Here is a 12,347-nt window from a genome sequence, read left to right as displayed (position 1 = left end):
AAAAACAAAATATTGTATTCTAATTCACTTTTTATTAGAATAGTCGTGTAACCTCATGTTTGTCAATTTTTTAATAGCTTATGATGTCCACAAAATGATTGATTAAAAAGTTATTAATAAGAATGACATTGTGCTAACGGATTTTTAGATCCTAAATGCTAACATGATCTCTTGTATATTAATAAGTCATCACGACCCGAGTTTTAAGTTAAAGCTTTGTAAAATCAAACATTCAAAATGAAACCTGACTCTTAACAATCCGACTCCAGGTTGTTTGTGGCCAAAATGCCTAAAAATGGTCATTTATGGAGTTCTTGTAAGATGGATTTTTTTCAAGCAACAATTTTTAAGATGGGTTTGTGATTGTATAGCGTGCTTTTAACGACTCCGTCACATGTGACATTTTGTTTGGGTTATGGACCTAGCTTCTCCAAAAGTAAAAACAAACTCCTTAACTACAAGCTAGCAAAATGCCTAGCAATGCTTGATAGGCTTTTTGCAGATGCTCGTTACCACAGCCCTCAGTAGTTCCAGCTAGCCATTCCACGCTATATCGCTCGAGACTCCTTCCTACAAAACTGCAGAAATGCAATAAGATTTTCATACGCCTCATGTGCCCGTTGTCATTTTATCTTCATGGATAATGCACCACATCTCTTATTCTAAGTTCTCTAGCTGTTACAAATTGTTAGATGCACCTCCAGCCCTTTCTACTTCAACGGCTTGTTTGGTAGGGCTCCAGCTCCTCAAAAAACGGCTCCGGCTCTGACTTCTCTGGTGGAGCGGCTTCTCTGGTGGAGCTGGAGCCGTTTTGCAAAGCGTTTTACAAAATAGCTTCACTTGTTGGATTGGGGTTGTAGAATGTCTAATTTGTCATTCTATGTTTTTTTCTTAATTTTTCCTTTTCCTTTTTTTTCTCCTCTCCATTTCTTTTTCTTCATCTTTTCTTTTTTTTCTCATCTCCTCTTATCCATCCGCCACTCCTGTCCCCATCGTCTCCCGAGATCCATCTTCCTCGCGCCTCCTCCACGGGAACCCGCACCGCCGCCGCCTCCTCCACGGGCGCGGCTCTTTCTCCTGCCGCCGGCGGCCTCCTCCTCCACGAGCGCGGCTCCTTCTCCCGCCGCCGCCAGCCTCGGCCTGAGGCTCCACCTCTGCTCGCGCTGCCTCCTCCCGTCGTCGGCTGCCTCGACCTGCACCTCCACCTCCCGCCGCCGGCCAGCCTCTGCCTCGCCCCGCACCGCCCCGCCCGGCCTCCCGCACCGCCCCGCCCGGCCTCCTGCCGCCGCCACGCCTCCTCGCCGGCCGCCGCGAGGAGACGCCGCGCGCGCGGCCGGGGGCAAAACGGTCTTGGACCGCGGGCCTGCGCTCGGAACGAGGCTCCACCTCCTCTGTGGAAGCCGCCGCCGGCTCCAGATGCAGCTCCGCGCATGAAGCTGCTCCAAAAATGTCCGTTTAGGAGGGCTTCACCTGGAGCCGCGCAAGAAGCCCTCCCAAACAGGCCTCAAATATTTGTCCTACTTTTTTGAATTAGGACATCATTTTGAAGAAGCAGTATAAATATTTGAACTAGAGAGTGTTGCAGGTACACCTAAAAATCACCAATTTACATCCTTACACATTGGTGCCACCCCCATGGCCCTCCGTGCATTCACCCTAGTGTAGCGGAACTGCCAAATCTTTGCGAAGTTCCCTCCTATAGCGGAACTGCCGAACCTTTGTGAAATTTTGACATCAGTATTTCTAATAGCTAACTCTCGACTCATCCAAAAGCAAGGCTGCTCGATGGCCTTTATCTTTTGTGAAAGTAGGTCCTGTTTGGTAGAGCTCCAAAATCAGCTTCAGGATTGAATCTAGGAAAAGCTTTGCCAAACAATTTTTCTGGAAGAAGTGATTCTGAACTAATTCTGTGGAGCGATTCTCTTAAATGAACTAAGGAGCTAAGAGCTGAAAAAAAATAGCTTCTCATGATTCACTCCACGCTGGATCTGTTTTTCATACAATTAATCTTACCGCCTCCCGTCGCGGGTAGGGACGACCGCACCGGCGAGCATGGGGCCCGCCCCGGCGAGCAGCCGCCGGATCCGGCCTCGCCGAACCTAGGGACGGGATCGGGGTGGCGGTGCGACGGGACTCGCGAGGACTGAGCTGGCGCGATGGAAGAAGACGGAGAGTCGACGGACGTGCGCGTGCGTCAGCGTGACGTGCGCCAACCCACGGGAGCGGCTCCGTCCGTCGTTTTTTGGCGGACGGTTCCAACCCGCATCTTCACGGTATATTCCCCAGAGGTCGAACCCAACCCACCTCCAACCCCCATCAAACATCCCAAAATCGGGTCGAATCCAATCAGGTCGAACCCAACACCCCAACCAAACACACGGTTAGAGAATCATATGGAATAATTTTCAGCGAGTGAATCACTGCTCTCAGATAATCACCTCCCAGCTCTCAGATAATCATCAGCGAGTGAATCAGAATAAGTCGGAGGTCTACCAAACTAGCTCTAAGATAGAGGTGACAAACAAATTAGCTTCTCTAGAAAGTACAGACAGCTATGACATGTTTAATTTTCCCCAAAAAAAAGAGGGAAAAATTTCAAGAGCCATGGCGGAGACAGACATGCGTGTGGTGTTGCCACAAGCACAGTTTTACGGAATGTCAGAATAGGAACAAACAATTTGCGTCTCTACCTGTATCCACGATTGGAACTTGGACGTAATAATCCATTTAAATAGCATCCTTACCAGAGCGCTAAACGAGTTGAGACGTAAACCTAATGGGGACATCATCATTGGAATACTGGAAAACAGGAGGTGCGAGAATGCAAAACAGTAAAGAATCCTCCAACGGTGGACGTGCCCATACCGGCGGCCTTCCAAACCCGTCAAACTGTCAAAACAAGCCCTCCAATAATTTAGGCCCGTCGAATTAGGGCTCGCCGGCGTCGCTCGCTTGCCATGTCAGCGAGCGACGCCGCATCGGAAGAACGCCGGCGGCGGCCGCGTGATCGCGAGCCCGCGCTGGCGTGTGGAGCGAGCCGCCGAGCCGCCACGGTGCTGCCGCGCCACGCCCCTGCGCGTGCGCGGAGCAGCCGCGCCCCCGTTGTCGCCGCGTTGGCTAGTGCTGGCGCCTCACGCCCTCAATCGGACCGCTCGTCGCAAGGCTCCGTGTCGCGGCAGATATCATCGTGCCCAACTAACCTCATACTAGGTCATAGCATCATGCATGCAGCATACCTAAATCGTACAAAAATTGTAGAGGTTCATCCAGTGCAAACTTGCAAACTATGGCCATGTTTAGATCTTTACACCCAAAATCCAAAAATTTTATAAATTGTCTGCATGGTGTACTAAATGTAGTCGAAACATAAATCGTATTATACAAATGGACTGTAAATCACGAGACGAATCTAATGAGCCTAATTAGAACATGATTGGACACTAAATTGCTACAATAAAGCTACAGTAAACATGCTCTAATGATGGATTAATTAGGCTCATTAAATTCGTCTCGTAGTTTACAGACGAGATAGTTTTGTGATTAGTCTATATTTAATACTTCAAATGTTGAAAGATTCTCTCCCAAATCCCAAAATCCATAATCCAAAGTGATCTAAACAGACCCTATGGATCAAAGACCACAGGTTTCTCATCTGATGGCTCCCATTAGAGATGGGTTCATTTAGCACTTAACCCTTTTAGCTTTTCTAATCACAGTTTTTCTCGAAACCCCTCCACCTAATCCCCCAGCCCTAGCGATCGGGGCTGCCCAGGCATCGGCGTCCAGGCATTGCCAAGCACGCCGCCATGGTATCCACCAGCCAGCGCGCCATGGAGATCGCCGCCGCCGTGGTGGCCTTCGCCAGTGCCGCCACCATGCACGCCGCCGCGGCCATGCAGGCCGCCGCTGGCTCCTTCATGATGCAGCCCTCTGCGGCTCCTTCAACTGATACTTGCGATCCAAGATCCTTCTCCAGCTGATGCCTTCGTAGACCACAGCAAAGAGTGATCTCTGCTTTCGCATCCGTAGAGATTTTTTTTGTACCAATATGTATCTCAAATATGATCTCAAATATGTATCCAGAAAACATTGATTAACAAAACTAATGGTGGGGGAGGGGTTAAGTGCTAAATGAACCCACTAAAAGGGAGCCATCAGATCAGATGAGAAACATGTGGTCTTGATCCATAGTTTGAAGTTTGCATATGTACCTTGGTTTGCACTGGATATGATCCCAAATTGTAGAACTAACGAGAACCATTGAGTTTGAGCAATTGATCAGAGTTGAAAATGTTAGAGATCTCAGGATCACTAACTCTAGCTAGAACACCATGAACTGAAACAAATTCATGCACACATACCGTCGTTCGACGAGTTAGCCATAGCGGCTTGCTGAAGTCAGCGTGCCTGCTTGATGCAGGCTTGATGTAGTAGCTTTAGGTGTTGGAGATGCCCTTCCCTAGTGCTTCAATGCCCAGCTGATTGGTAGCTTTATCTAGGATGGAATGAGAGGTCCTTTAGAATGCCTCTCCTTATATAGATGGCATTGCACATAGGGGGGACAACCCTTGGATGAATTGAAGTGCTTCTAGTGCCTCCAATCAAGGCATAAAAACAAATTGGCTTTGTCAACTTAAGCCCACAATCACTAAGGTGTTTTCACACCTAAGTGTTCACATGATCAATGCCAAATTGGCTTTGATATCTTAAGCACACAATTCTCTTAAAGCTTTCACACTTAGTACATTCACATGATCAATCTAACATTCTCCCCCTTGATCATGTGCCTTATTATCACAAAACTCATCTCTCAACAAAACAATATACCAAGACCACAGAATTACAATGGTTATACAAATACCATTGAACCCTAGTGACTATAGTACATCATTTCATATCGAAATGAGGCTCACTGTACATTCATGAAGATATATACATATTGGACCCTCTTTCTTCCAGGATCACAGGCTCTCTACCAAACCCATGCCGGCAACATGCTCTTTAAATACACTGGGTGGTAGGCCTTTAGTGAGCGGATCCGCCAACATCAACCTTGTATTCAAATACTTGACATCAATTGTCCGATCCTGGATTCTATCTTTCACAACATGATACTTAATTTCAATATGTTTGGCAGCTCCACATGACTTATTGTTACTCGTATAGATCACTGCGGGTTGATTATCGTAGTATAAAGTGAGTGGCTTAGATATGTTATCGACCACTCTTAACCCCGGGATAAAATTCTTGAGCCACACTACCTGCCCTGTAGCCTCATAACATGCCACAAATTCTGCCTGCATTATCGACGATGCAGTAACACTTTGTTTGGAACTTTTCCATGAAATAGCTCCGCAAGCAAAAGTGAAGATGTATCATGAAGTTGATTTCATACTATCTTTACACCCTGCAAAATCTGCATCTGAATAACCTACAACCTCTAGGTTATTGGATCTTCTATATATGAGCATGTAATCTTTAGTGCCTTGCATATAACGTAAGACCTTCTTAACAAGTTTCCAGTGTTCTGGACCTGCATTTGACTGAAATCTGCCAAGCATCCCGGTCACAAATGCCAAGTCAGGGCGAGTGCATACTTGAGCATACATAATGCTTCCGACAGCTGAAGCATACGGAATTGATTTCATCTGCGCAGTTTCATACTCATTTCTTGGGCATTGCCACTTCCCAAACTTATCGCCCTTTACTATCGGAGCAGGCGACGCAAAGCATTTATGCATATTGTACTTCTTCAGTACCTTTTCAATATATGCCTTTTGCGATAGCCCCAATGCGCCTTTGGCTCTATCTCGGTCTATCTCAATGCCTAAAACATAGGCCGCTTCACCGAGATCCTTCATGTCAAATTTAGAGGAGAGAAACCTTTTGGTCTCCAGTAGTAAATTCATATCACTACTGGCTAGCAGGATATCATCGACATAAAGGACCAAGAATATAAACTTACTCCCCTTGAACTTGATATATATGCAATTGTCTCTCTCATTCTCTTTGAAATCAAATTTTCTTATAATTTCATCAAACTTGAGATACCATTGCCTTGACGCTTGTTTCAATCCATAAATGGATTTCTTAAGTCGACATCCTAAGTGCTCTTTTCCTTCCATAGCAAAACCTTCCGGTTGAGCCATGTAAACTGTTTCATGCAAATCTCCATTTAGGAATGTCATTTTTACATCCATCTGATGTAATTCCAAGTCATAATGAGCAACAAGCGCCATAATTATCCTGAATGAGTCTTTAGTAGAGACAGGCGAGAAAGTTTCATTATAATCAATGCCTTCTCTCTGTGTGAAGCCCTTAGCTACGAGTCTTGCTTTGAACCTTTCAACATTCCCTTTGGAGTCACGTTTGGTTTTGTAGACCCATTTACAGCTCACAGTTTTGGCTCTGTCGGGAATCTCTACTAAGTCCCATACATCATTTGTACTCATAGATTTCATTTCATCTTTCATGGCATTATACCATTCAGATGAATGCTCGCTTTTCATGGCTTCTGAAAGTGATCGGGTGCTCTAGCCTAAGAGGGGGAGGGGGTGAATTAGGTACTAATAAAAACTTGACATATGGCTCCAACTAGTTTGCACAAAACTTAAACTAAAACATGCTATCTAGATGTGCCACTAGGTTGTTCTAGTGTGAAACCCCTATCCCAAAAGAGTTATGCACCCTATAGCCTTTTCTAACAAGAAACTATTCTATGAAAGTAAAGGCACAAAAGGTTGCAAGAATTAAATGCGGAAGCTTAAAGAGCGGGATAGGAGATAGCAAACTCTTGACGCGGGTGTTTATCCCGTGGTTCGGTTAGCCACAAAAGCACACCTACATCCACGTTGTTGTAGCACTCACTAAGAGTATTGCTACTCGGCCACCAAGTCTTGTGAACACAATCACGGTCACCTTGGCCCCGAGTTCCACTAAGGAGCTTCTCCACAAAGGATGGGGTCCCCACGTCCCCCGCACAAAGATGTCGTCGCCGCTCCACGCCAAGTCGGAGGGTCGATGACGTTGCCGGCGAGGTTCACGCTCCAAGGTGCCGGCGCACCAAGCTTTTGTTTTGGTTCGCTAATGAACCACAGCACAAAGGCTCGAAGCCTTGCAATCTCACTCATTAAGAGCTAATCCTTTACACAACACTCTCAAAGTGTGCTAAGGGCTAAGGATATGATCTTGATGCTTTTGTATGGCTTGGAGATGTTCTTGGGTGTGTGTGGGATGTCCAGCAACTCCAGCAAGCTTCAAATGGCCGGGGTGAGGCGTATATATAGGCCACCAAGTCTTGTAGCCGTTGCTCCAATGTCAGCAGAAAATCTGCGTATCACCGGATGAACCGATGCCTCTGGCAGGGTAGCGTCGGTTCATCCGGTCACTCTAAGACACGAAATAGCCGTTGAACTTCTGACTGCGGACACAGTGACCATCGGTTGAACCGATGCTTACCCGTCGGTTAAACCGGTCACTCACAGCCTTCTTCACTTCTGCTGACGTCAATGCACCGACGCAATACTCCGATGCACCATCGGTTGAACCGGTGCTGAAGAAACTTCTCCTGGGCACTTGACATCGTCTCTGGTACACAGTACGCCCAATGCACCGATGCCCTTTCTTGGACCGTCGGTTCAACCGGTGCCTATAGGCTGACTTGGCTTCGACTCCCTTCTGCACCAAACATCATAGCGGCGGTTCTTCCGACAAGCGTCGGATGCACCGATGCTTAGGTATCGGTTCTTCCGGTGCTCCTGATCCGAAGAGCTTTCAAGGCTCTGGTGCCATTGTTAGAGATCTCAGGATCACTAACTCTAGCTAGAACACCATGAACTGAAACAAATTCATGCACACATATCGTCGTTCGATGAGTTAGCCATAGCGGCTTGCTGAAGTCCGCGTGCCTGCTTGATGCAGGCTTGATGTAGTAGCTTTAGGTGTTGGAGATGCCCTTCCCTAGTGCTTCAATGCCCAGCTGATTGGTAGCTTTATCTAGGATGGAATGAGAGGTCCTTTAGAATGCCTCTCCTTATATAGATGGCATTGCACATAGAGGGGACAACCCTTGGATGAATTGAGGTGCTTCTAGTGCCTCCAATCAAGGCATAAAAACAACTTGGCTTTGTCAACTTAAGCCCACAATCACTAAGGTGTTTTCACACCTAAGTGTTCACATGATCAATGCCAAATTGGCTTTGATATCTTAAGCACACAATTCTCCATCATCCCCAACTGCAAGTTCATCGTTTTACTCTTTGACACCCTTGAAGAGGGTCGTGCCTTGTCCTCAGATGAAATGCAGGTTCGATCTATGTGCCAGGACCGGCTGTGCCTAGCGATCAAGGAAAGGGCTGCTTTCTGGCATCAGCGTGGGAAGCAGCGGGCCATCAGGGAGGGCGACTCCAACACGGAGTTCTTCCATGCTCACGCGATGCTGAGACTTCGACGCAACACCATCTGTGGGATTGAGGTGAATGGTACCCTGATCACCTCACACCAAGAAAAAGCTTTCTGGCGTTAGCGTGGGAAGCAGCTTGGACGCCCTCCACAACACCGGACAAACGTCTCTGCGTCTTTGCCGAGGATGATGGAAAGCTCCACACCTCTGCCCTCTACAAGCTGCTACAAAAAGGAAGGTGCAATGGAACTCGTCCAGGTGTGACATAAAAGGAAGGTTCCAACCATTGTGCTCAAGCTTGATTTCGCCAAGGCTTTCGACACGGTCAATTGGGAGGCGCTGATGACAGTGCTGACTGCACGCGGCTTCAGCGAGCAATGGTGTCACTGGGTTCTTGATCTGCTCTCCACATCCAAATCAGCGGTACTCGTGAATGGGTGCCCCGACCCATGGATACAATGTAAACGTGGTTTACGGCAAGGGGACCCCATGTCCCCCTATCTCTTCTTGCTTGTCGCAGATGTGCTACAGACCCTGTTCAAGAGCGACGGTGGAGTGTGACATCCAATCTAGGAGGATGGGTCTTGTGCTGTCCTACAATATGCATATGACACACTGATAGTCTGCCGCGGCGCACTGGCTGATGTGTCCCGTTTACGGCTCCTACTGGATCAATTCGCAGCAGCCACTGGCCTGAAGATCAACTACTCCAAAAGCACTGCAGTTCCAATGCATGTCCCTGAAACTCTGCTGCAACAATGCATCACAACCCTCGGCTGTCGACGGGAGGGGTTCCCTCAAACGTACCTAGGTCTGCCACTGTCAAGTGATAAACTCAAGCTCACCGCGTTCGCCCCTTATGTGGCCAAGGCAGATAAGTATCTTGCTGGTTGGCAGGCCAGCCTGCTCAATCCAATGGGAAGGACTGTCCTCATCAACTCGGTCCTAGATTCGCAACTAGTTTATCTGATGAGTGCCTTGCCGCTGCCTGCCGGGACGTTGGCGCAAGTTGACCAGCGGCGCCGCCTTCCTTTGGACTGGTGAAGACACTGCTCGGGGGGCAAACTGCCTGGTTGCCTGGGAGCAAGTCTGTTTGGACAAAGACAATGGTGGATTGGGTATTAGAGATCTCGGCCTACAGAACACCTGCCTTCTACTCAAACTGATCCACCGGCTCCACCAAGAATCAAGCTCATCCTGGGCTGGCTGGGTGAGGCGTCATTCCTGCATCGCCACAATGGAAGGGGTGGTCGCAGGGCACCACTGGAATGCACTGCGAGAGCTACTGCCAACATACAGGGCGATCACGTCGGTTGCGTTTGGTGATGGGTGCACAACCTCCTTCTGGTTTGATGTCTGGCAAGGCGAGGATGCACTGGCCGACCACTTCCCGGCCCTCCTCAGTCACTGCAAGCACTCGAAGCAAACTTGTGCCGCTGCAAAACGCGATGGCCTTGGTGCGGTGTTGGAACCCAGAATAACACCGGCCGCTCAGAGTGAGCTCTCACAAGTTGAGGCACTGCTCGCAGCTTGGACGCCCTCCACGACACCGGACAAACGTGTCTGCGTCTTTGCCGAGGATGATGGAAAGCTTCACACCTCTTCCCTCTACAAGCTGCTACAATCGGCAAGGGGAGATAAAAGCGCCCAAGCAACATTCACTTGGGGCAACAAGGCGCCACCGCGGGTACAGTTCTTCACCTGGCTTCTTGTCCGAGAGCGGATCCAAAGCGGCACTCATCTACACCAATGGAAGGTCCTAGACCATGCAAAATGTGAGGTCTGCTCTGGTGCTGATGAAACTGCAGCTCACATCATGTTTGGGTGCCCGCTTGCGACCTCCTTTGTAACACCTGCCTCGCGGACAGTCCGCTCGGGACTGGCGGACAGTCCACCAGGCAACGCCCAGATATTTATCTGGATGGTCGTGGGACCCACCTGTCATTCCTCTCTTCCTCCTCACTTCGTCCAGAGTCGAGCGGAGCTCGAGCGCTCGCGCCATCGTCGCCCCCTTCCGTCGATCTCCATGCTCCAGCCACCAAACCTCGATTCCTCGCGCGGGAACCTTCCTCGGCACCTCCTCCACCTTCCCCAACCCCTAGACCGGCTTCTTACGGCCGGAATCATCCCCCGCTACCGCCGGTTGCCATTGGAGGTGCTTGAAGCTTTGCTCCACGTCGATCAACTTCTCCGGTCGTCCTCCGCTCGAACCGACCGCGGAAATGGATTCGTGGTGAGTTCCTTGTGCTCCCCGGTCTTTTTTCCCTTCCGTGGTGTGTCGTCGGCGCCGGTGAATGGCCGCCGCCATCGCCGCCGCACTTGCTGCCGCCTATGGCGTGGGTTAGAGGTTATGTATCGCGGACGGTCTGCCTGGGAGGCGCGGACAGTCCGCCGGTCAGATTAGGTTTTGTCCAGAGACGATGTTGTCTCTGGTGGTTTAGCAGAATTGACTGCGGACAGTCCGCTATAGGGGAGCGGACGGTCCGCCATTGAAACTTGAAGTTTGTCCAGAGACGATGTGTAACATCCCAAAATCCACCGAAATAATTCACGCGATAAAATGGTTTAAAAAGTTTTTTGTCGTTGAGCTCAAACCATTTTCCCGCCTGATCTCCCGATCTCCGAAAGACCCGACCCCGACATCTGAATCCATCACACTGTTCGCCCTCGGCCCGCGTGTCGCGCCCGACCGTGCACGCGTGCCCGACGCCACACATGGCCGACCGGGCGCCGCGACCGCGGCGCGAATCCCTCCACCTCCCTCTCCTTTTTCTCTCCCTCTCCCCTCCTTTTCTTTTCTTTTTCCATTTTCCATTTTCTTTTTTCCTTTCTTTTTCTCTTCCCCCTCCTTCCTTCTCCCGCTTTCCCCTTCTCCTCTGCTCCGCTCCCGCGCGTGCGCCCCGAACGCCGCTCGCCCCTGCTCCGCCACGCTCGCCCGGCCCTTGCCTGAGCCCCTGGGTCGTGCGCACGCGCGTACGCGCTCGCCGCGCCCAGTGCTCCGAGCCGAGGCACCGCGCCAAGCCACGGCCGCCTGCCCCGCGCACGCGCCCGCCCGCCACGCGCACCAAGTGTTCCACACACCCCCAAGACCCGCCGCGCCGCCCGTCGTCTAGTGCCACCACCACCTTCCTGTGTCCGCCCTCGCCGCCGGCCGCCCACGCGCACGCGCGCACAACGCCACCACCTCGCCGCTCGAGCCCACGCGGCGACACACACCGCAACCGGGGCCCTCCACATGCCTGCGCGCCTGCCCGAGCCGTCACCTCGCCCTGGTCCGCCGCGAATCGCGCCGCCGCCGCATCGCGACACCGAACGCCATTAATGGCGCCCGCGCCGCTCGCCGGCCGCCACCACCGACGCGCCCTCCCCTCCACCGACCTACTCCGCCTATAAAAGGGCCCCTCGCGTCGCTCACCGCCACCATAAGCCACGCCGCCCCACACTCCTCCTCTCTGGTCCCCTACAGCCGCCGCCAGAACCGCCTAGCACCACCGTCGCCGGCCCGCGTGGCTAGACCGCCCCGCTCCACTTCAGCCCGACCTAGGTAGGGCACCCGAACCTCCTCATCCCTCTCTCCATTTCCCCTCACTTCCCGACCACCACCACGCTCCACAGTGCCACCGCCACAGCGCCGCCGCCTGCCACCCGCTAGCTTCCGTGGCGCCGCCACCTCACCGTGCTCCGATTCAAATCAAGGAGGGGACGGGATCCCCACGCCACCCTCCTCCTTTCCCCCTCCTTCCCGGCCGCCGCAAGCTCCCAGGGCCGCCGGCCCAAGGTCGCCGGCGCCCTGTGCCTCCCCTCCCCTGTTTTCCGGTCGGGAGGAAGGAGAGAAGGGCACTTTTGCCCAGACCCCCCTCCCCTCTCTTCTATTTAGTTAAGAGTCCCTCCACCCTTTGGCATTTTTCCAAAAGAAACCCTTTCAACAATCCTATTTACAACTGAA

The sequence above is a fragment of the Panicum virgatum genome, chromosome 5N (assembly GCF_016808335.1).
Source record: "Panicum virgatum strain AP13 chromosome 5N, P.virgatum_v5, whole genome shotgun sequence".
NCBI lineage: Eukaryota > Viridiplantae > Streptophyta > Magnoliopsida > Poales > Poaceae > Panicum > Panicum virgatum.
Note: the sequence above shows the minus strand (reverse complement) of the source record.